The sequence below is a fragment of the Carassius gibelio genome, chromosome A5 (genome assembly GCF_023724105.1).
Source record: "Carassius gibelio isolate Cgi1373 ecotype wild population from Czech Republic chromosome A5, carGib1.2-hapl.c, whole genome shotgun sequence".
Lineage (NCBI taxonomy): Eukaryota > Metazoa > Chordata > Actinopteri > Cypriniformes > Cyprinidae > Carassius > Carassius gibelio.
In genome coordinates this window covers 27,013,462-27,037,920 of record NC_068375.1, presented here as the reverse complement: position 1 = coordinate 27,037,920, position 24,459 = coordinate 27,013,462, and the positions used below count along the sequence as shown (strand labels likewise).

The window sequence follows — 24,459 nt, the reverse complement described above, 5'->3', positions numbered from 1 at the left end:
TAAATCAGTTTCATTCCTCATTTGTTTTACAAGTAATTCATTTGAGGAAAATGAATTCCTCCCCGTTCATTCTAGGCTCAGTTAGTGAAAATCTATTCTCAGCTGTACTAGACTGGTCTGAATCTGAGACCAAACAAGAGTAGACTCTCTCTGTGATGTTCTGGGGTCTGGGTCATAGAAAGGCACCAAGCATCAGCTCATAAATCCAGCCCGAACTATTTGTGACCCACCGCTTCCTATCCCTCAAACCACCAATAACTCCCACAGCCTCAGCCACAGGGCCGGAGTACAGAGCCCATGAGAACAGCTCAGTGGAACAAATACAAATGCAATTGTTTTTTAATGGAGAAGAAGCATGTGTTTATTGGCATGTCAGAGGGATCAATGTGTGGACTGGATCAACCCGTTCTCATCAGTCTGCGTATAAATAACACGACTTTACACTTTCTATTTGCGTGTAATGCATACGCCAAATGCCATTTTTGCGTGCATATGATACGCCAATCCTTCCCATTAATTTCGGTGGAGAGCAGATGCGTCCAAATAACACGCATCATCTTCAGCGGCAGTGACGTCACCAAGCGAGGCTCGTTCAGTTCACCTGATGCGCGTACACCTTCAAACAGGTAAGCAAGGGTAAATATATTTTTTTATTCTTCTTTTTGTAATGATATCACGTGGTTAAGCGTATTGTTTTAATTATTTCAGTATTTCTGCATCACGTTAGACAGGGCCTTGTTTTTAAAGGGCAGTTTATGCTCCAATTATGGGTCAGTGGGCTGCTCAGCTAGCCTACCATTGTCATTAGCCTAAGCTAACCTGTACTGTTTATAGACCTGTTGCAGTTTTAAATAAATTTATGATGTGACATATGGGTCTTCAGCTTTTAGACATGACTAATACAAGCACAACAAAGCACCCAACCCAATATCGCGTGATAATCGTGATCGTGTAAAAAGTCCACACATTTAGCATATTTTTACAATACTAGCCTAACTTTTGCTTGACCACGTCATGTGTAGCCAATACACACACAGTAACTACAGCATATTTACCATGCTTCTCCTACTGTAACCGTAGTTTTACTCTGGACTTTGTAACGCACATAACCACGACATTTACTATGGGTTTACCGTAGTAACCATAGTTTTACTCTGGTATTTGTATTTACTAACACACAATAACCACGACATTTACTATGGGTTTACCATAGTAACCATAGTTTTACTCTGGTATTTGTAGTTACTAACACACAATAACCACGACATTTACTATGGGTTTACCATAGTAACCATAGTTTTACTCTGGTATTTGTATTTACTAACACACAATAACCACGACATTTACTATGGGTTTACCATAGTAACCATAGTTTTACTCTGGTATTTGTAGTTACTAACACACAATAACCACGACATTTACTATGGGTTTACCATAGTAACCATAGTTTTACTCTGGTATTTGTAGTTACTAACACACAATAACCACAACATTTACTATGGGTTTACCGTAGTAACCATAGTTTTACTCTGGTATTTGTATTTACTAACACACAATAACCACAGCACTTACCAGGATTTTACCACAGTAATTGTTTTTACTCTACACTATTTGTAAAGCACAGTAACCACTAAGTTTGCCATGCCTTTAATATCTTTTTGTGATGTAATTGTAATTCAGTGTTTTTTCTGTCTTGCAGTTACGTCGGATTACATACTCCACAACAACCTGTAATCCAGCAGATCTTTAAAGAAGCCATCTCTTGTAAAATCTCTCTCTCTCTCTCTCTCTCTCTCTCTCGCTCTGCTAGAATTAACAGGGAACTTCAACTCCACGCTCCCAATGCTGATATTGAAGAAGCTGTCAAGGGGGCTGAACAAGTCCTTCAAAGGATCAACCCTTCACAGGTAATGTTGAAGACTCTTAGTTATAACTGATTTGCTTTAATGAACGCATCCTTATATTATGTGTTAATCAAATATTTTGGTCACAGATCATTTTAACACACTGTCTCAACATGTTTATATTTCAGGAAGGCCTGTCATGAGATTTGAATTTGACCATCTTGTGCATTTATGAAGAAGACCAAAAGCTGCAAAGGCAAACACTTCCAATGGTACGTCAGATACATTTTTCTCAGCATTTGATGTTTCTTACATTTTGGTTCACTTAGCCCATCAGGAAGAACACTCAACAAAGAGCATGTTGTAGTAGTAATAATTCATCCAATAATCATATTATATTGCACAAGCTTACTTGTACAAAATTCTACAACTTTTACTCCTACTGCTGTTATTGGCCATTACCACAGCTCCCATCAGATTGTGCCCATTGTAAGAGTGTTTATATCATGAAGTTTAAATGAAGTCCATTGTATTCTTTATTAATCTTTACAAATTGGTGCCGCCTCTTCCTGTTTCAACAGTACATGATATCTGTCCACACCTCATAGTCTGCCTTTCTTTCTATGGTGATGTTACTGAACACATCTGTCTTAGAAGCAAGAGAATGGAAATCCTAGTTTAACTTTTCAAGTGCTACACATCAGATCTTCAATGAATTTGGGCAATCAGATCACTTAAAGTTGTTCACACAAAGACCAATAACTATAATGAGAAGTATTTTAGCATCCACACCAACAGACAATACTGTTCTCTTAAATCTCTTAAATGTTCCCCTCATTCTGTTAAATTTATACACAAAATTCTGCCTTTTTCACTTCATCTTCATGCTGTACTCCCTCACTCACACATTCTTTTATGCTCTGTTGTAAGGCAGAAACTGAGAGTTTGCATGATGGCATTTTCTCAGACGCTGAATCTGATGTGTACAGATGAACTCAGGAGCCTACTAGAGTTGCCAAGGAACTTGTGCTTGAAGTATATAATGATATCTGCTTTATTTATATTTTTAAACAACAATAATGATTAAACATGGGGTCAATAAATATTTTCTTGTTTTACAGCTGAAGACCAGAAACGCAAAGAAAATCAGTCAAACCAGTCCTAAAGAAATGAGGAATGAACATGGACTTCTTGTGCCCCAAAAGAAAAGACAGAAAGGTGAAAAGTTTCACATTTCAATTTGTATGTCTGAATTCAATGCAGTTATGTGTGGTACAACATTGATGTTGATCTCTCAAAAGACTTTTCAAGTCCGCAGTTATAGTTTTTCACATATACATCTTTTTTATAGCTCCTAAAATGAGCAAATAAGCTGTGCATCATCTCTGGTGTTTGGGAAGGAAATGACTGAATATGGTGAGTACTGACACCTGCAACTGTATTCACCAACACTATTACTCTAGAATGGTTATTGCTGTTATTGCTGACTTATTGTTTTGTCTGTTTGTTTGAATTAAGATGAAGCCAATTGATGAAGATATCAATTGAATGGCCACCGAGTGCATCACTGCTACCTGAACCCATCAGTTATCTTCTGTGAAGACTGCATTCACAAACCGCTCTACTGCGACAGCTCAGATGTTACGGCCTGCAAAGTAAACATCACAGCTAAACAACGAGAGCTAGTTGTGGTGGGATTCTTTTGGCCAATATCCCCAACAAGAATCAATGTTAAGTCCAGTGCAACAATTATAAATAAAAATACTATATATTGTTTATTGATTTACCATAACCTAAATACATGTTTTGGCCCTCCAGGACATCTAGACCAGGTGGAGTGTGAGGAGGACCGTCAGAGACTCCAGCCAGCCGAGCCATGGATTGCTCTCACTGTTACCATCAGGCAGACGTTATCACAGAAACTACACCAGCAGACAATGAGACAAGTTCCTTTCACAGGCAATCAGACTGAACTGAACTCATACCAGTAAAACCATACACACCCCACCAACCTCATATGCCCTGCACTCTTATCAGTTATGCTGACTGGACTCAATATTATTATGCACCCTGACATTCTGTTTGCACTAATTCATACCGTGCTTTACTGCAGAGATGTATGTGTACTGTGATTATTATTGTTTTCAATTCATGCTCTTTGTATAGCATAATTTTTAACATATATTGTTATCTACCTGAATTGAGTCCCTTATATATGTGTGTTGCATATATATATATTCAGAATTTGTATTTCATATATATTCATGAATTAATTCATTTGTCATCCATACTGTCACGCTGCAGTCTGCACCCAAGACTTTCATCACCTGTATACTTGTGTTCATTGTATTGTGACAATAAAGATATTTGATTTAAATTAGTTACATGTCTTTTGTTCATCAGTTGTGCTGTAGGGTGCTGCATAACAACTGCAAAAAAAAATGTATGACATGGAAGATTATGATATGTCCAGGACATGGACAAGCAAGAAGAGGAAGAAAAGCAGGAGAGCTCTAAAAACTTGATGTGATTCTTTGGGGCTCAAGACATTTCACCATGCATGCATTTGCATGGTTTCATCTGATTAGAAAAACATGGTTTTAACATAACCCATTTTTAATATTGTTAAAAATTGTATATCATTTGTCTTAATACACTACTTTAGTTGTCTTTATGTTGTATCCTCCAGTAAAGTACTGCACATGGTGTTGGATAATAAAGTAGGGTGAATATTCTATATTAAGAATGGTGTTTGGTAAATACACCATTTAATTTTGTAAACAATAGTTAAATGTGTTTTAATTAAGAAATGAACATTTGGTTACATTAATGACATTCAGTTAGATGAAGGGCAGGCTGAAAGCTGCATTAGAAGATACTGCATGGACTATAATGCTGCAGGAATTTCATGTACAACTGAAGGTGATGGACAAGGGAAAGATCAACATGAATCCAGTACTGTATATTAAGCAAGATGAGCATGCACATTACTGATGTTTAGTACCCGAGGAGGACAAATATGAGGAGTATTTTACACAGAGACACAAATTAGCTCTTAATATTATGATTGCATTGCATGAATTGTATGGCTTTGCACTATAAACTACACTATAAACTACACACTCTCTGTACCTTGTCTTAATGAATGACACATTGACACTGTGAAAGTACAATGAAGTGTCACAGTATGTATTGGTTGTTTAAATTGGTGTCTTTGTTTACTTTCAATACTGTATCCTTGCACCTGATATAATTCAATATTTGGAGCCTATTCCAAATAGGCACTGATGTATATTTTTATGGTTCTATTCTTATTCTAAGATAAACATGACTTACAACTTACATATTGGCAATTTGTTGAAAAGAAAAACTTAAAAATTATGACTCAGCACAGTCTGTTGTCCATGATGAGAAAAGGTATGTGTATGTTTTACTGCCCTTCCATCTTCAAGGGCCCAGTAGAGTCCCCTAGAAGAGCAAAAAAATGTAAATTTCAAATGGCTGTAAATCAAAGTCTGATTATAGTGTCAAAGAAAAAATTGGCAGGACAACTACTTATGCTATGCTAATTAAATAATGTTGGACAGAGTTTTCAATCATATATGGAAAGGTGGTATAAAGGTGTTTAAAAAAGTGCACTTAGTAAAATATCGAATTTCAGCCTGCCTCTTAAATATGTCATTAATGTTTGCACAATGAACATGTTTAGATTACCCTTTGTTAAACAAGATTGCATTTTCCCATTTTTTTAATTATTAAACATTTTAAACTACATTACCCATAAGCCTCTGCCATTCTATCGTTTGAACGCGAGTAATATTAGCGCTGGTATTTGGAGTTTATTGGAGTTGTGCTTAGGGTTAGGGTTATGATTTCGGTAAAGAGGTAATTTCTCACGACATAGCAACACTGCATTGTTAACTGAAGGTGTTACTGACGTAATAATTACAGTCAAACGGACTTTGCAACATTAAGCGGTTTATAATTTGGGTTAAAAGATAGTCCAATCACAGCGAGTTCTGCGAGAGCCAAGGGAACGTCAAAGCCAATGGCAACCCAGTTGAGCAGAGGCGTCACACTAACTTGTACATATATGGTCATTTATGCCGGGAGCTTCCGGGTTCCTGTAGTGAATGGACAGAAGCTGCAGTTACCCTGATGCAGCAAGAAATACGTTGATTAAAGGTGTTTTTTGTTTTGTGTTTTAACGAAGGTATAATGATTCCCATTGTATTGAATAGGCTACATTGTTTACACTAATATTAGTGTACAGTACTTAAACTCAAAAGTTTGCATATACTGTGTGAAAAATAAATGTCAAAATGTTTCATTTGCTTAAAAAAAACACCTCTGAAGATTATTTAAACACAATATTTTTCTACTACTCAATTTTCCTTCTGTAATTTTTACAATGTATTTATAGTGTATTAAAGGTAAACAATTTATCACATCTACGTTTCATGGAAATTGACCCTAAAAACTTGCCATTCTTAGATCCACCAGTTGAACTATAGGAATAGAAAACAAACAAACAAACATCATGACATCAATCACTCATTGTCTAGTCATTTTACAGTGTTTATTGATATGTCAAACTTTTCGCAGATAAACATAGTGCCCAGAACAGTCTCTCTCCAGTTTATTCCACTATGAAAAAAAAGAAAAGTTGATAAAAAAAAAAAATGCATAGAGGTAACTAAGTGAAAACAAACAAACAAAATTGCAACAGAAACTCCCTTCAAAAAACATAAGTTTAATATTCAAAAATAAAAAGGGAATTTGTTTACAGAAACCCTGACAAAAGATGCCAAAGAATAATCAAGGCTACAGTTGAAAATATATTGTTTTCTTCCCTTTATCAACCAAATAGGCAAAAATGATTAAGAACAATGCTCCAATATTTTACAATTATCACCTTTAAAAACATATATCCTGTAATCATTGTTTGCTTCTATTGTGAATAAATGCAAAACAAATAAATGGTTAATAATAATAATAATTATTATGTGTATATATATATATATATATATACAGGAGTGCTTATAGTAGATTGGAGTGATGAATGTAGAGGAAAAATGAATACAAGCAGAAATGCTAAGACTGGAGGTTGGCAGTAAAGGACTGAGAGCAGATGTGTCACACAAGAGAGGAAGATCTGGAAGCTTTTGAATGGGCTGATATTGTGAAGAGCTGATGAAGAATGATTAAGTCATCTGTGAGAAATCCTGCAAGAAGAAACAAAGATAATTTATCACATTATGAACAACAAAAACACTGACAACAACAAATGGCAGAATACAACATACTGTAACTGCAGTGTGCATAGCAGTAATTGTACAGTATTGTCTGTTGGTGTGGATGCTAAAATACTTCTCATTATAGTTATTGGTCTTTGTGTGAACAACTTTAAGTGATCTGATTGCCCAAATTCATTGAAGATCTGATGTGTAGCACTTGAAAAGTTAAACTAGGATTTCCATTCTCTTGCTTCTAAGACAGATGTGTTCAGTAACATCACCATAGAAAGAAAGGCAGACTATGAGGTGTGGACAGATATCATGTACTGTTGAAACAGGAAGAGGCGGCACCAATTTGTAAAGATTAATAAAGAATACAATGGACTTCATTTAAACTTCATGATATAAACACTCTTACAATGGGCACAATCTGATGGGAGCTGTGGTAATGGCCAATAACAGCAGTAGGAGTAAAAGTTGTAGAATTTTGTACAAGTAAGCTTGTGCAATATAATATGATTATTGGATGAATTATTACTACTACAACATGCTCTTTGTTGAGTGTTCTTCCTGATGGGCTAAGTGAACCAAAATGTAAGAAACATCAAATGCTGAGAAAAATGTATCTGACGTACCATTGGAAGTGTTTGCCTTTGCAGCTTTTGGTCTTCTTCATAAATGCACAAGATGGTCAAATTCAAATCTCATGACAGGCCTTCCTGAAATATAAACATGTTGAGACAGTGTGTTAAAATGATCTGTGACCAAAATATTTGATTAACACATAATATAAGGATGCGTTCATTAAAGCAAATCAGTTATAACTAAGAGTCTTCAACATTACCTGTGAAGGGTTGATCCTTTGAAGGACTTGTTCAGCCCCCTTGACAGCTTCTTCAATATCAGCATTGGGAGCGTGGAGTTGAAGTTCCCTGTTAATTCTAGCAGAGCGAGAGAGAGAGAGAGAGAGAGAGAGAGAGAGAGAGAGAGATTTTACAAGAGATGGCTTCTTTAAAGATCTGCTGGATTACAGGTTGTTGTGGAGTATGTAATCCGACGTAACTGCAAGACAGAAAAAACACTGAATTACAATTACATCACAAAAAGATATTAAAGGCATGGCAAACTTAGTGGTTACTGTGCTTTACAAATAGTGTAGAGTAAAAACAATTACTGTGGTAAAATCCTGGTAAGTGCTGTGGTTATTGTGTGTTAGTAAATACAAATACCAGAGTAAAACTATGGTTACTATGGTAAACCCATAGTAAATGTTGTGGTTATTGTGTGTTAGTAACTACAAATACCAGAGTAAAACTATGGTTACTATGGTAAACCCATAGTAAATGTTGTGGTTATTGTGTGTTAGTAACTACAAATACCAGAGTAAAACTATGGTTACTACGGTAAACCCATAGTAAATGTCGTGGTTATGTGCGTTACAAAGTCCAGAGTAAAACTACGGTTACAGTAGGAGAAGCATGGTAAATATGCTGTAGTTACTGTGTGTGTATTGGCTACACATGACGTGGTCAAGCAAAAGTTAGGCTAGTATTGTAAAAATATGCTAAATGTGTGGACTTTTTACACGATCACGATTATCACGCGATATTGGGTTGGGTGCTTTGTTGTGCTTGTATTAGTCATGTCTAAAAGCTGAAGACCCATATGTCACATCATAAATTTATTTAAAACTGCAACAGGTCTATAAACAGTACAGGTTAGCTTAGGCTAATGACAATGGTAGGCTAGCTGAGCAGCCCACTGACCCATAATTGGAGCATAAACTGCCCTTTAAAAACAAGGCCCTGTCTAACGTGATGCAGAAATACTGAAATAATTAAAACAATACGCTTAACCACGTGATATCATTACAAAAAGAAGAATAAAAAAATATATTTACCCTTGCTTACCTGTTTGAAGGTGTACGCGCATCAGGTGAACTGAACGAGCCTCGCTAGTGACGTCACTGCCGCTGAAGATGATGCGTGTTATTTGGACGCATCTGCTCTCCACCGAAATTAATGGGAAGGATTGGCGTATCATATGCACGCAAAAATGGCATTTGGCGTATGCATTACACGCAAATAGAAAGTGTAAAGTCGTGTTATTTATACGCAGACTGATGAGAACGGGTTGACTGGATGCATGACGCTGGAGCAGTTGAATCATAACATCAGCCCTGAGTCCATTAGCCACTATTGCTCTTTCTTTCTATTCTTCTATTTATCTTTATAACACAGACATCAATGTGGCGGATCCAGACTATACATAAGAATTCACTTTATGATCTATATTACAATACATAAGTTAAGTTAGACCTAGGAAATACTAACATACAGGAAAACATAAGAGTGACATGCTAGTCACAGTTACGCCAGTAGGTGGTGATAAGCAAGTCATTAAATCATTTACAAAACCTATCTGTATATAAAATGTGATTCAATAAGTGATGAAACAATTGTTTTTATAAGCAAGACACTGAAGCACATGATATTAATAGTGCTGCTTGGAAACGTGCAAAAGTTAATTTGGCAGCAACAATTATGAACGGAAAAAATTGCTATACTGGATGTAAAATGTAAGTGACTCAATATTAACTTGTTTTTAAACTGCTCTATTAAAGCAATATCAAACTCACCATCATGCTTTTGGCCCAAAAATCACAACAGTTTTGTTTGAGATTTTGCAACGAGAAACAGCAAGAAAACCAAGACGAGACTGCTAGGGACCAATAATAGATGAAAATGACAACTGAGGTAAAGTCCTTTGTTTACATTAAGGAAAAAGAGACACAGGTTTTCCATCAACTGAAAAAAACTGGTGGTGAGGGGCTGCACAGATCTGGAAGGCTAGAAGATATTTCCCCTCACCAATAAGTTTATACTGGGTGGCCTGTTATGACATTAGTCACAACTTGCCATCCAAATGTCTCAAACCAGGATGTCCTGCCAAAGCCATGGTAGCCAACTGTGACTCCAACAGCCAAGCATCAGGGATCTGTTAGACAGTAAGAATAGACAGCTAAGCCAAACCAAAAATGTCCATCTACACAAACTAATATCAAGTGGTTATTATATTCTGATGAAAACATAAAATTGTCCTCGTCCCTAAGCTACTCTTTTTGTAGTTTGCAAGTTTCTGACATCTGTCTTACATAATACACCAGGAGCCCGTGTTCTGTTGGCTTCTGCTGGTAAAAAAGTTTTGGAATGGGTTACCAACCTTTCATTTCACTCAAAATCTCACAAGTGTGCAGCAGAAACAAGTGCGTAAGCAGTACCACATTTCACAGCAATCTAGTCAATCCCTTTAATCTCTGCATGTTTCCATGTCAAGCTTCTATATAAAAGATTTGTTGTCATTATGCAAATAAACAATGCAATGTTACTGGAAATGATAAATATAGCTTGCATACTCCTTTCTGTGACATCCCATGACATCACAGCCACCTGCATGGCTTGCCAGGGCCACAGATAAGAGCCTGTGTGTGGGCACCCTTTATAAGGTCATTTCCTCATACTTTACGGCCATACATTAGCCTGCTGGGCAAAACACAAACAGTGCTCAGTTTTAGTCTGATAAAACAAGTGTACATGACAACACGAGTGCAAATCTCTTTCTCACACACAAGTTTAGATTGGCATGTGAGTTAATTTCTGACAGTCGGTTCTTAAGGATAGCTGTGGTTGGTTGTCTGCTTTGACTGAAACTGAAAGTTAGGATTAGCTCACTCATCTTTAAAGAAAAGACCTCGTGTATTTGATTGCATAAACTGATCTGAAGACAAAATAGGAAACGACTGGCATACAACCGGGAAATGAAACACTTTTCTTTCTCTATCCCTGTCTTTTACTGACTACAATTTCCTGTGCAATGAAAAGTGGCAAAAGACCAAAATAAAATTTTAATAAAACCTATGTCTAATGTGCACTTATATGCATAATATGTGTAGTCTACACTAAATGAAAATATTGTGTACAGCAACATATCGGGGTGTTGTTTAAACAGACTACTATGCACGTCTAAATATTGTATAGACAGAACTGTAGATGTTTATATGGTTAATTATTAGCATTATTTATAAACCTTAATTTTGATAGTACATCCTCAAGTATAAGCTAGCTGAATCTAAGGGAAGACGTAAAGACATGCTTATAGTCTGTGTCTTTGTTTACACTGCTGTTGTATATTTATATGTGACTCTTTATTTTGCTGTCTTTTTATTCCTTTAAGACGCTTACCTGCCGACATCCTTTGAACCATTGGATGAAACGTCACACCCTCCAAACGCGTGAAAACCGTGAGGTCCATGAAGTTCAACTATAGCGCATTGTTACCGTCCGATTTCCCATATATGGATGTATTTCCTCTTTCCGCTTTGTGCACGCGAAAAAGACGAGAAGACTGACAGACAGAAAGCCCCTCAAAAGCTTTAAAGGGGGGGTGAAATGCTATTTCATGCATACTGAGTTTTTTACACTGTTAAAGAGTTGGATTCCCATGCTAAACATGGACAAAGTTTCAAAAATTTCCAAAAATACTCCTTCCGGTTTGTCACAAGTTTCGGAAAGTTTTTTTCGAGTATGGCTCTGTGTGACGTTAGATGGAGCGGAATTTCCTTATATGGGTCCTAAGGGCGCGTCTGCCGGAAGAGCGCACGCTCCCGTATAGCAGAGCAGAGAGAGGCTGTGCACAGACAATCACTCATCACAGCGAGAGCGTCGCGAAATGTCACAAAAGGAGTGTGTTTTTGGTTGCCAGGGCAAGACAACCCTGCACAGATTACCAAAAGAGAAACAGCATTAAGGGACCAGTGGATGGAGTTTATTTTTACAGAGCATCAACAGAGTTGTGCAAGTGTTTTTGTTTGTTCCCTGCATTTCGAAGATGCTTGTTTTACAAAAAAGGCCCAGGTTGACGCTGGATTTGCACATCGTTTATTTCTTAAGGATAATGCAATCCCAACGAAAAAGGGTCACGATCGTGTGTTGGAACCGCAGGCGGTGAGTAAAACTGCTTCAAATATCTCTGTGTTGTTAACTTAAGCACATCAAGTAAACAACATGCGATGTTGTCATCAAACTGCACAAGTAAAACTGCTTCAAATATCTCTGTGTTGTTTACTTAGCTATCAGCGCGTAAGCACATCAAGTAAACAACATGCAATGTTGTTATCAAACTGCACTTTCCACATGTACATCTTAAAAAAAAAAAAAAAAAGACGACAAAGTGGAACTTAGTCATTTTCCAAAACCGCTAAGCAAATATATACAGTTTCAGTACATACTACATAGAGAAGCCTTTGCTGATGCTGCTCTTGTTAAATTTCAGCCTCTGGATCTGTGTCACAGCTTCCAGACGCGCTCAACACAAAATCCTACTGGTGCTCATGATTATTTAGCTCCGCCCACACGTCACGCCTCTAGGCGCTCGTGTTTTTCCAGGAAAAATCGGTACAGACTATCTTTCTCTTATGAATATAATAAAACTAAAGACTTTTTGGAGATATGAAGGATGCAGTACTACTCTATAGGTACTCAAGATTAACAGGATATTGAGTGAAAACGAGCATTTCACCCCCCCTTTAACCTTTTTTTTTTAAAGCTTAAGACTACTTCAGACTACCTGTAGGGAGTAGGTTAGTTTATGCATACCGTTTTATTAAATATTGATTAAGAATGTTTAAACATGTTTGTATTTATTTACTATTCATTCATTCATTTGCATTGTATAATTTTCAATTTTTCATCTGTCTCTTTTTGTATATTACACAGAAAGCGAAAGGTTTCTACATGAATTTATTAAAAAGTTTGTAATTTTTTATTTATCATTTAAATTTTGTCATGAGTGGGTTTCGACAAATACAGTTAAAGTGTTTTTGTCTGTATGTGTAAAAAAGTTGCACATGCCTCAGGTTCTTCTTTCACCTGACAGTGATTAAAAACATACAATGCGCTTATGTAAGGCTCAGGCAACAGTCAAGCCTTGAGGCTGTAACCACCTGCGTTTTACATAATCCTCCATCCCGGCTCTCTCTGATCATGATGACGACAATGGGTAATTGCACACTGGATAGATTTTCACCTCTTCCAAATCAGTGCCTGATTCTTTTTGTATTGACAGCCATCACCTTGTAAACCCATAGTCTTCCGTCATTTAACGAGATTGTACATTTGTCCTGACCTGGTCTTGATTATCACAAATCTGAGCTTTTGGGAAAAGTAACAATATTGACAATGGAAACACTCTCAGTACACAATGTAACCTTCCTATCTCTCCTATTTCATATCAAACAAAATCACTGCATGTAAAGTGTCTGTTAAAGATTTCAGCTTTTCACAACTGAATTGGCTTGTCCTGGTCAAAGGTTCACGGTCAAAACCATGAACCTCATTTATCAGTTCAGGTTTTCAAAGCCAACTAGTCAAACGTTTTCTCATAGTAAACAGACAAGTCAGTGTAATTCAACAACAGAACAACACAGACAATTTGCAGGCGCAAATGAGGTCTATTTCATAAACAGATGCACATTGAGCAAGTAAACATGTCAGTCTATGTTACGAGTGAAACCGTACTGAAGCCAGGATGGAAAAAGATAAAAACAGATTCATTTATCATCTTTAACAAAGACTTCGGAGCCCCATTCTTCAGACAAAGAGCTTATTATTGATTTACACCCCATCATGAATCGTTCTACACACCTCTCAGTCTTTCATGGCACATCATGCTCTCATCTTCACTTGAGCTTTTGTGCAGTTAGCATGCTGTGTTCACCATACAATCTGCTCGATCTGCCATAAAAACACAATGAAACATTCACATTATTATTAGTACCATAACTGAGCAGCTGAAATCACTGACCTTGCACTGATGGGCAGTAAAACTGACTCTGCTTTCAATTATACTTGTCATCATAAATGACAAACACTTCAGCTTCTGCTTCATCCATCTACAGAATCTGGGAAATTTCGATAGTGTGTAAGGCCACCATCTCCCTTTCGGCACAAAGCTCCCTGCGTCATCCTTTTGATTACAAGTGGTCTGATCCTCTAAATACTTTCTGACATGCAGGACTGTGAAATCTAGACATAATGACTGCTGCAGAGATGTGGTTAAGATGAGTCCATAAAAGTTTGGCGTTTTCATTTCAGGCTAGAGTAAATTTTTTGCAGATGTTTTATTAATTAAAGCAAGCACACTACAAGAATGGTCCCCAAGGAACAATTACATGTCTGGCTCAAGGACACAATGATGATAGTATGCTTATGAGTCTTTGGTCAATGCCACTACAAAATATTATTCATTTAAACGTATTTGTAATATTCAGGCATGAAATTGCAAAACTTATCAATTTAATCAGATTACATTGGAACTGATGGATCCTCTGCAGTGAACAGGTGCCGTCATGTCCAAATAGCTCAGAAAAACATAATACAATAATACAATACATAATACAATAATTCACAAGAAAAACATCACAATAATCCAAAAGATATTCACACGACTTTAGTCCATTAATTAAGAAAAAAGCTGTTTTATATATATAATTATTAAGGCGTTTTTAACTTCAAACTGCTTCCGGCTATGAATCCTCTGCTCATAACACTTTCTTCAGTGAATAAAGCTGTCTTGTCTGAGTCAGAAGAGAATTACGCACAGATCAAACATTGCTAACAAGCGAAAAAGTATTTTCACTTCATAAGAAGTTAATAGTTGGGCTGGAGTTCTGCAGATTACTCATAGATTATTGTGATGTTTTTATTTGCTCTCTTAACTCTCATTCTGTGGGCACCCATTCACTGCAAAGGATCCATTGGTGAAAAAATTATCCAAATCTGTCCAGATGAAGAAACAAAGTCATCTGTTAGAACTGATGTAAGTTAATCTTAACAACCTGCTCTAGTAAATGCCACTTGCACAATACAAACAATATTTAGGCAATAATCTGACAACACAGCAAATGTAGATCCACAGTGCAACCATTTATATAATATACCTGATAAATGTGGAAAACTGCCTCCATTGCTGATAACAAGAATAAACCATGAATATTGACATGCAGTAAGAAATGTCATTGTTTATTATATATTTAATGCATTTGCCCAGTGTCCATAGCTCAAGCTCTGCAGGACATGTTTATTCACAAATATGAGCAAATACAAGAAATACTTATAAATAAGACTTTATCTTCCGGACAATTGTTTAAATTCTTGTGTTATACACTGTTTAGTTCTGGCTATTGGTCTGAAAAGACTGTTGAAAGCATTACATCTGGTGTCTGAAGTCTCTGTACACCTGTTGCTAACATGCAGTCATCACACTTGAAAATCTAGCACGCAAATCCAGCTGAAACAAGTACACAAAGTTCTTCTAGAATGTGTGCGTGAGTGTTTAGTAAACCACCAAATAATAACACATGGATTTTATTATAGCCCCAGACAATTGATGGCTATGCATGTGAGAATGAAAATAACAAGACATTTAATCTAATTCTGCTTCACTGGCTTCCTTAATAAACCTGGCCTTGGTTACAGATGTTTAAAACAAGGTCCAACTCTGAAACCAGACTTGCAAGGCCAGGTGATTTGGAAATAGCAGTCTGACCATTTTAGGTACAGACTTCACTGTTGCAGCAGCCAGATGCAGAAATCGAACCCTGTGGGCTCATTCTGATCCTCCACTGATGATCTAGCTGGGCTCCGCTCACTCTCATTAACCTCCATCACCAGTGATAAATATATGATCTCACTAAGATCAGTATATTGTAAATATTATATTTGTTATAGTAAGTAACATGAGAAGATTAATGTGTGAAACATTCCAGAAACCTTTTCATTGAATTTAACTGAATAATACAGAAAACAAAATATAAGATACTGATTAAGATGCTAATGTATGATACTAATATAGATTACTGTTCAAAAGTTTGGAGTTTTGGTTTAAGATTTTTTAAAAACGTTTTTGTATTAAATCTATTTGATCAAAAACATTAAATATTGTGAAACATTTTTACAATTTAGCACATCTAAAGCAGTTCAGTCATTGTACTGTTTGAGTACATGAATCACTCCGGGATATTGGTTTATTTTAACTCAGAGGGAGTGTCAGCCACATTAACAAAGTTATCAGTTTAAGTAATTTGTGGATTAATGCTTATTGGAGACGAGAACTGTTTTAAACGATTCAGTTCGATTTGGTGAACTGGTTCAAAAAGATCCGGTTACATTGAGTGATTCGTTAACGAACCAGATATCCAGACTGCTTTGTTTTGAACTCTCTCACAACAGACACAGAAGAGAAGACAATGCTGAATAAAGTCGTAGTTTTTTTTATTTTTGGACCAAAATGTATTTTCGATGCTTCAAAAAATTCTAACTGACCCTCTGATGTCACATGGACTACTTTGATGATGTTTTTCTTACCTTTCTGGACATGGACAATAGACTGTACACAGTTTAAATGGAGGGACTGAGAGCTCTCGGACTAAATCTAAAATATCTTAAACTTTGGGTGAATTAACCCTTTAAATACAGTGCATGCCATTTTAAAGTCTATCCCTCACAGCCTCGTTTTCAGTACAGCATATTGAAGTGCATACTGTATAAGTATATAAAAAATGTTGTACAATTACATTCAAGACTCTATTCGAGCGGCCTGTCAGGACTATGATGTGAAATGGAGGTCACTTAAAATTAAGTTAGAATGGACAATAAGCCAAATGGTGCCTTAAACCAGTGCTTCTCAACTGGTTCCGCCATGGAACCTAGATTGTCCCATGGTCATCAAGCTGCGACCCACATTAGGATATATATATATATATGTATGTATATATATATATATATATATATATATATATATATGTTAAAAAAAAACTTAAACATAAATTGTAAGAATATGACTTATACTGATGAATAAACAAATAGCAATGAATAGCAGCCCCAAACTAGTTTTTGTTAATAAAATTAAGTTGGTATGAGCAACCACAGTCATTTAAACACATACAAAATAACACCAAGTGAAAATAAAATAGCATTTTTGGCTTTAGTGAAATGATATACAGTGTGTGCTGCCGCATTTGCGTGTGCAATTGAAGAGTGCGTGCTACAAGTATAACATTTGGCAGGACAGGATAATATTTTTTTTCTGAGATGAGAGACTTTTTCATAACAAGTTACAAAAATAACAACAGAATAATGAGACTAACATTAAATCTGACAACATCTCATCTGACAGCACATACTGTACTGACAACACGTTTTTCTCAGGCAGTCTTAACTTAAAAAGTGTCGGCAGCTTTCACGCATATCTTTCAAAATAAAAATCTCATGGCACAAAAACATTTAGAATTACTTCTTTTGTTGTTACCGTTGTTTCTTTAACTGTACACTCCGCGACCCACTCAGAATAATCTTGTGACCCACCAGTTGAGAAACACTGCCTTAAACCGTATTTTGAACTCATACTCCAAATCCATTTGAAATAGACAGTGAGTTAGAAAGTCAGATACAAAATGTGAGACAAAAACATCTGTCTACAAAGCCAGCTAGACTGATAAAAACATCCAAATGTCCTCATCTTGAAACCAATGTATTTAGAAAGAGGCAAGAAAAGAAACGGTGTCATTAGGTGAATGATGGGGTTCTCTCTTCATACCGAGGGACACTCTGAAGTAAAGACATCTGGAATGTCTCCTCAGAAGATTCTGAAAGAAGGAACCAGCTGGGACCTGGTTAGGTGGGCTATACCGGTTTCTAACCACCTCAGGAAGACAAAATAAGAGTACAGATCTTTGGATTCTGTGAAATTTCCAAATAAACTTCTTAATGCGGTATACCATTCTAAGGAAGCATAAGTAGACTGTAATAACTCAAGCATAACTCAACTGTAAATGACTCTTATAAGACTATTCTTTTAGTTCAATCAAAAACATGCATGACCAACGTAGATATGCTGACATGATGGAGTATATGTGAGAATACAGGCTGCTGAATTCTGGATATACTGCAGGCGTTTGATTAATTTAGCAGGTAAGCCAATGAATAGTGCATTACAGTAGTCAATCCTCAAAGTAACAAATACATGAATAAGCATTTCAGCGTCAGGTGGAGTGAGGAAAGGCCTAATTCGTGCAATGTTTCTGAGGTGATGGAAAGCAGATTTTGTAAAACTCTTAATGTGAGAGTCTAGTGTCAGATGAGTGTCAAAAATCACTCCAAGGTTACGAGCCTGAGCAGATGGAAGTACTTCACTGTCATCCATAATCAAATTAAGATTGTTACCCTTGTGAATAGCCACTGGTGTTCCAATGAGTAGAACCTCAAATTTGAGTGTCATCTGCATAAAAGTGATACCCCAAACCATATTTCCTAATAATTGTCCTTAAGGAAGCATATACACACTAAACAATATAGGACCCATTACAGATCCCTGAGGAACACCATGACAGACCTGTCCAAGTTCAGATTTGTTGTTGCCCAAGACAACAAACTGGGTACGATCAGTGAGGTAAGATTTAAACCAGTTAAAGTACCATACCAGTAATACCAAACCATCTCTCCAGCCTGTTAATCAGGATAGAATGGCACACTATCAAATGCAGCAATAAGATCCAACAAGATCAGGATGGTGGAGGCTTCAGAGTCAGCTGAGGCAAGCAGATCATTCATAACTTGAACCAGGGCTGTCTCTGTACTGTGTCCCTTTCTAAACCCAGACTGAAAAGGTTCAAAAAGCTTGTTGGAAGACAAGTGTGAGTGGAGTTGTTGGGACAACACGTTCCAAAACTTTAGCAGGGCAAGAAAGGGTAAGTTTGAAAATGCACTTTCTGGAAAACAAGGTGGAAAGATCACAGGAACTGCAGAGCAGGTTACCAAACTGATAGACTTATAGATATTTTCAATTTACGAGCCAGTTCTTTTTAGTGCATCAAAAACATACAGCATGATTACCAGTGTAGCTCGATTCCTGAAATAATTGACTCTAATTAGCAGTTTCTTTTTAGTGAATCAAAAACATACAGCGTGACCAGTGTAGCCTGATTCCCAACAAACAAATAATTTTTGTGAGCGGGATATTTTTAATGAATGAAAAACACACAGCATGAACAGTGCTGCCCAACTGACAAACAAATGAGGCCTAAGAACTGGTTCTTTTTAGTGAATCAAAAACATATTGTATGAGTGTTGTAGCCAGATTCCCAAACCAAGTGACTCTTATTAGTGCTTCAAAATCATACAGTGTGACAATACAGCCCTGAAAGAAATCTTATTAGCTTGTTCTTTTAATGAATAAGCATTAGCAGAGAGTGAAATTCTCAAAATAATAGCCCAATACCAAATGTATGCACATTAAATCAAAACACTGAATCAAAATTTGATCTTGTAAATTGCATCTAATGAGAAAATCTGTATTGATAGCTAGTCCTAGTGAGGTCATGAAAAAAATCTTCATTTAAAAATCTGTTATAATGGCATATGCATTTCAAGTCAACGTCTTTACAAAGACTTCAGTACCTACACTCCTCCTGTCTAAAAATACACGTGTATCGAATGTCAACTGCACTGGAGTATAACCTATTCATTGTCACCCCAGCTGGGCCCTTTCATCTCCTCTATCTTTATCCCTGTTACTTTCTTTGAAATCTCAAGGCTAATATAATGCACACCAAGCTTCACCACTAAAACAGATATGTACACTATAAAATCAGGCAAAGGAAATAAATAAATAAACTCCACAAGTTCATGAGAGTTAGAAAGCGTTGGGTCAGGAGGGTTCAGTGTTCTGCAAACAGCTGGCTGAACATATCTGTCTATTTTTCCATTTCTCTGCTGTGTGGTGCACGTGTCCCCTGAGCTCTTCAAATGTCATCTGTGTGACTGACAGTGGGAAGCTAAACTGATCTCCAGGGTCGCGTGCCTCCTTACCAGAAATAGCGGCCAGAATGATGTGTTTACACTACACACTAACATACACACAGTAACACTGAGACAGACATACACACATAAACATATTGAAGGAAACGAATTCCGAACTGAATATGATTGATATACATTACTCAAAATACTTCATTTGCGGAAACTACCACACAAACACATACCTCCAATGCCTCACTTGTGCATGCACAGACACAGACTAAACAAATAGGCATGCTGCACAGTGGAAATAGGTAATCAATGTCGAGACCACAAAAACCTTCATGTAAAATATGAGGCAACAAATACATTATTTTTCCCCTTTTCATATTATTATTCACAATAAAAAAGTACAGTACTTCCACATTGCTTTCTTTAACCTAACCTCTTCTCATTTAAAAAATAAGTACACTGTAAAAAATAATTCAGTGGCTTAGTAAATTTCACAAAAATAAAGAGCTATATTAACTTAATAAAATCTTTTGAAATCATTTAAGTGATATTTTGAGTGGGTCAGATTAAAAAGAATAATTAAAAATCCAACAAATAATTTCTATAAAATTTACATATATTATTTAAGTTTATGTAATGAAAATAAATAAGTATTTAACTAACTAATTATATTTTTAATATACCTTCAATATTTCTGGTGAATTCTAATAGAAATATTTGATAATTATTTACTTGTACTGATCTGTTTTAGAAACTAAAATTATTAAGTATTTCCAACCAATTTTCCTAAATAAAGTTCCAGCTTAATAAATGACAGTTTAAATAAATTGAGTAAATTTCGCGGCTAAAGTGATCACGTGTGCAGCTCCGCAGGAAAAAAAAAATCTGCTTTCCTCAGCAGCGACGTCGACTGGCCATACACCTCACAGCTCCTGGTAAGTAAGGTTAGTCAGCTAATCCTACTTACGTTTGTAACACTTTATTAAAAAGTTAATAATTATTAAGCATTTTCTAACAATTGTCTTTGTATTTTACGTCATATTCAACAAGTTTCGTAGCTTAATCGAAGTCACCTGAAGGACGGCTTTCCTCAGCAACGGCAAGACCCGCACTCCTCTCATTTTGTGGTACGTTATGTAATTTAGCCAGCTAATACTAATTATGTTTGTAATGTTTAATTCAGAAGTTAATTATTAAGGATTTCCTAACAATTGTGTTTGTATTTTGCGTTATCTTAAGAAGTTTAACAAGTTTCGCGGCTCAAACAAGAGGCACCTGTCACTGAAGGACTGCTTTTCTCAGCAACGACGTGAACAGCATTACTCGAATTTCTTGTAAGTAACGTAGTCATTTTATAACTATGTATATTTGCAAAAATGTTTTCAAAAGTTGATTAAACATTGACCGTGTGTAACGTTACGTGTACATAACAGTGTAGTTTTCGAAGTTAGTTAGTGGGGCAGCCATATGTATGTTAGTTTTTTTTTTTTTTGTTTTTTTTTTGGAGTGGGTTAACGTTCGTACTATTTGGATCACCGTTTATTTCAACCGCCATTTGAAAGTATAACGATAAGTGTACTGTGGTCAAGCAACTATAACTATACATGCCCAATGGAAAACGATTTTGTACAGGTTCCCCTTTGGGGTCAGTGGCTTGTCAAAAGGGAACACTTCATTTATGAACTTTCAAATGACAAAAGCTGTCACGTTGTTGTAAAACATCATAATTACTACACGAACTCAAGTATGAGCTCTTAAATCACCACTACAAATACGCCATGCAAAAGTATTTAAAATGGCGTGGACATAACATAGACTGGTGCGTTTTAATCAGCTCCCACTATAGGGAGTCGGACAGTTTAAGACCTGCTCCATTGTAAAATCATTCTAGTGCACTGAAACCTAGATCACATACAATATCGGTCAAAAGTTTGAAAACCGTAAGCTTTTTAATGTAACAAATCCAGACCTGGTGGGTATTGAAGGACAGCGGAGGCTGGGGGAGGGGTACATTGTTTTAATTGAGTAAACTTACTAAATTTCTTAAGAGTGTGTTTAAATATATTCATTTTGATTTGAAATTATTTGTAATATTTTTGTTCCCTGAAACAGATCAGTTTAATTTTCCATCCTTAAATAAATTGATAGAAATTTCACAAATATATTATGTGTATTATAAATAAACAATTTGTTAGTCTAATACTAAATTGTTTTAGTGGAAAAAATAAAATATAACTGTACATTTTAGATAAAATAAACTGTTGTATTTTTAGTCCGTTAATATGTTTACATTTATGCATTTGGCAGACACTTTTAGCCAAAGTAACTTACATTGCATTTCAAGGTACACATTTACAATTTAATAAATTTTTGCTAGCGCCGACGCTCTACTGTTTGAGCTACAGGAAAGCCATCTTTTGTATAATCAAGTGAACTATATTCAGAGATTTTATTAAGTTAATAAAGTTAAATATTACTGTAATATTTACTAAGCCACAGAATTATTTAGAGGGTTAAGGGTTGAGTGTGAGGATTAATGCAATGCATATTTTTTTCAAGTAGTGCAATTAAACAAGCTTTTTTGTTTCAAAACCATTAGTCATTTTACTTAAATATTAAACATGTTTATAAAGAAATTGGTTGAAATAATGCAGACCTCAAAAGCCTATAGCATTGATTTACAGCATAGAAGCTCGCAGTTGGTCTCTTTTCGTTTTTCTTTTAGGTTTATTGTTAAAAATAAATGTCCCTATGTAGAAAATTAACCTGTCCTCTTGTTAAGAAGAATGCTGTTAATTTTTGCAACTCCTCCCCCTAGTAAACTTTGTTTGAGATTTTACCTATCTTATGGTCCAACAGAATGTTTGCTTCTTCAGGTGCTATTTGTTTTGTGTATTTGTCACTTTCTTGTAACATTCAGTTTTGAATGTTAGCTCTAACCAGTTATCTTTAAAATTTGCCTGTAGGGTTCAGCTGATCTACCCGTCTTCGTACACGCAGAGTTGGCAGAGGAGGTCATAAAAATCTACATCCTTCGGAACAATAATGGGGCAGTCAGCGACGTAATCTTGGGAATCTCAGCAGAGCCTGCTGCCATCTTTCAGGAGTCACATTGGATTTGAGATATCCCAAGACCCACAAATACAGGTCCTTCTCCAAAAATTAGCATATTGTGATAAAGTTCATTATTTTCCATAATGTAATGATAAAAATTAAACTTTCATATATTTTAGATTCATTGCACACCAACTGAAATATTTCAGGTCTTTTATTGTTTAAATACTGATGCTTTTGGCATACAGCTCATGAAAACCATAAATTCCTATCTCAAAAAAATAGCTTATTTCATCTGACCAATAAAAGTGTTTTTAATACAAAAAAGTCAACCTTCAAATAATTATGTTCAGTTATGCACTCAATACTTGGTGGGGAATCCTTTTGCAGAAATGACTGCTTCAATGCGGCGTGGCATGGAGGCAATCAGCCTGTGGAGGCCCACGATGCTTCGATAGTGGCCTTAAGCTCATCCAGAGTGTTTTGTCTTGCGTCTCTTAACTTTCTCTTCACAATATCCCACAGATTCTCTATGGGGTTCAGGTCAGGAGAGTTGGTAGGCCAATTGAGCACAGTAATACCATGGTCAGTAAACCATTTACCAGTGTGAGCAGGTGCCAGGTCGTGCTGAAAAGTGAAATCTTCATCTCCATAAAGCTTTTCAACAGATGGAAACATGAAGTGCTCCCAAATCTCCTGATAACTAGCTGCATTGACCCCTGCCCTTGATAAAACACAGTGGACCAACACCAGCATCACTGACTGTGGGTACTTGATACTGGACTTCAGGCATTTTGGCATTTCCTTCTCCCCAGTCTTCCTCCAGACTCTGGCACCTTGATTTCCAAATGACATGCAAAATTAGCTTTCATCCGAAAAAAGTACTTTGGACCACTGATCAACAGTCCAGTGCTGCTTCTCTGTAGCCCATTTCCTGCACACGCCTGTGCACGGTGGCTCTGGATGTTTCTACTCCAGACTCAGTCCACAATCTTCCTCGGGGTCCGGTCACCTCTTCTCGTTGTGAAGCGTTTTTTGCCACACTTTTTCCTTCCCACAGACTTCCCACTGAGGTGCCTTGATACAGCACTCTGGGAACAGCCTATTCGTTCAGAAATTTCTTTCTGTGTCTTACCCTCTCGCTTGAGGGTGTCAATGATGGCCTTCTGGACAGCAGTCAGGTCGGCAGTCTTACCCATGATTGTGGTTTTGAGTAATGAACCAGGCTGGGAGTTTTTAAAAGCCTCAGGAATCTTTTGCAGGTGTTTAGAGTTAATTAGTTGATTCAGATGATTAGGTTAATAGCTCATTTAGAGAACCTTTTCATGATATGCTAATTTTTTGAGATAGGAATTTTGGGTTTTCATGAGCTGTATGCCAAAATCATCAGTATTAAAACAATAAAAAACTTGAAATATTTCAGTTGGTGTGCAATGAATCTAGAATATATGAAAGTTAAAT

The 24,459-nt window shown here is 36.4% G+C and overlaps 3 long non-coding RNA genes across 10 annotated transcripts; 2 read left to right on the top strand and 1 right to left on the bottom strand.

The window, feature by feature from the left end:
- Window positions 1-403: 403 nt before the first annotated feature.
- LOC128008417 (uncharacterized) lies at window positions 404-4,221 on the top strand. 7 transcript variants are annotated; one of them, XR_008180162.1, is made up of 8 exons: window positions 404-626; window positions 1,700-1,907; window positions 2,033-2,116; window positions 2,775-2,879; window positions 2,966-3,062; window positions 3,196-3,260; window positions 3,363-3,574; window positions 3,663-4,221. It is a non-coding gene; the product is annotated as an uncharacterized LOC128008417 (long non-coding RNA). The 7 variants fall into 7 exon arrangements; XR_008180174.1 differs by having other exon boundaries at window positions 1,811-1,907; window positions 3,363-4,221; XR_008180187.1 differs by having other exon boundaries at window positions 2,779-2,879; window positions 3,363-4,221.
- A 2,176-nt stretch (window positions 4,222-6,397) lies between these two features.
- Window positions 6,398-9,211, bottom strand: LOC127987976 (uncharacterized). Of its 2 annotated transcripts, none has more exons than XR_008161479.1 (4): window positions 8,982-9,211; window positions 7,926-8,143; window positions 7,717-7,800; window positions 6,398-7,069 (listed from the first exon to the last, which is right to left on the bottom strand). It is a non-coding gene; the product is annotated as an uncharacterized LOC127987976 (long non-coding RNA). The 2 variants fall into 2 exon arrangements; XR_008161478.1 differs by having other exon boundaries at window positions 8,992-9,211.
- An 11,194-nt stretch (window positions 9,212-20,405) lies between these two features.
- On the top strand, window positions 20,406-24,024 carry LOC128008406 (uncharacterized). The gene is made up of 3 exons (XR_008180145.1): window positions 20,406-21,071; window positions 21,184-21,278; window positions 22,911-24,024. It is a non-coding gene; the product is annotated as an uncharacterized LOC128008406 (long non-coding RNA).
- The last annotated feature ends 435 nt before the right edge of the window (window positions 24,025-24,459 follow it).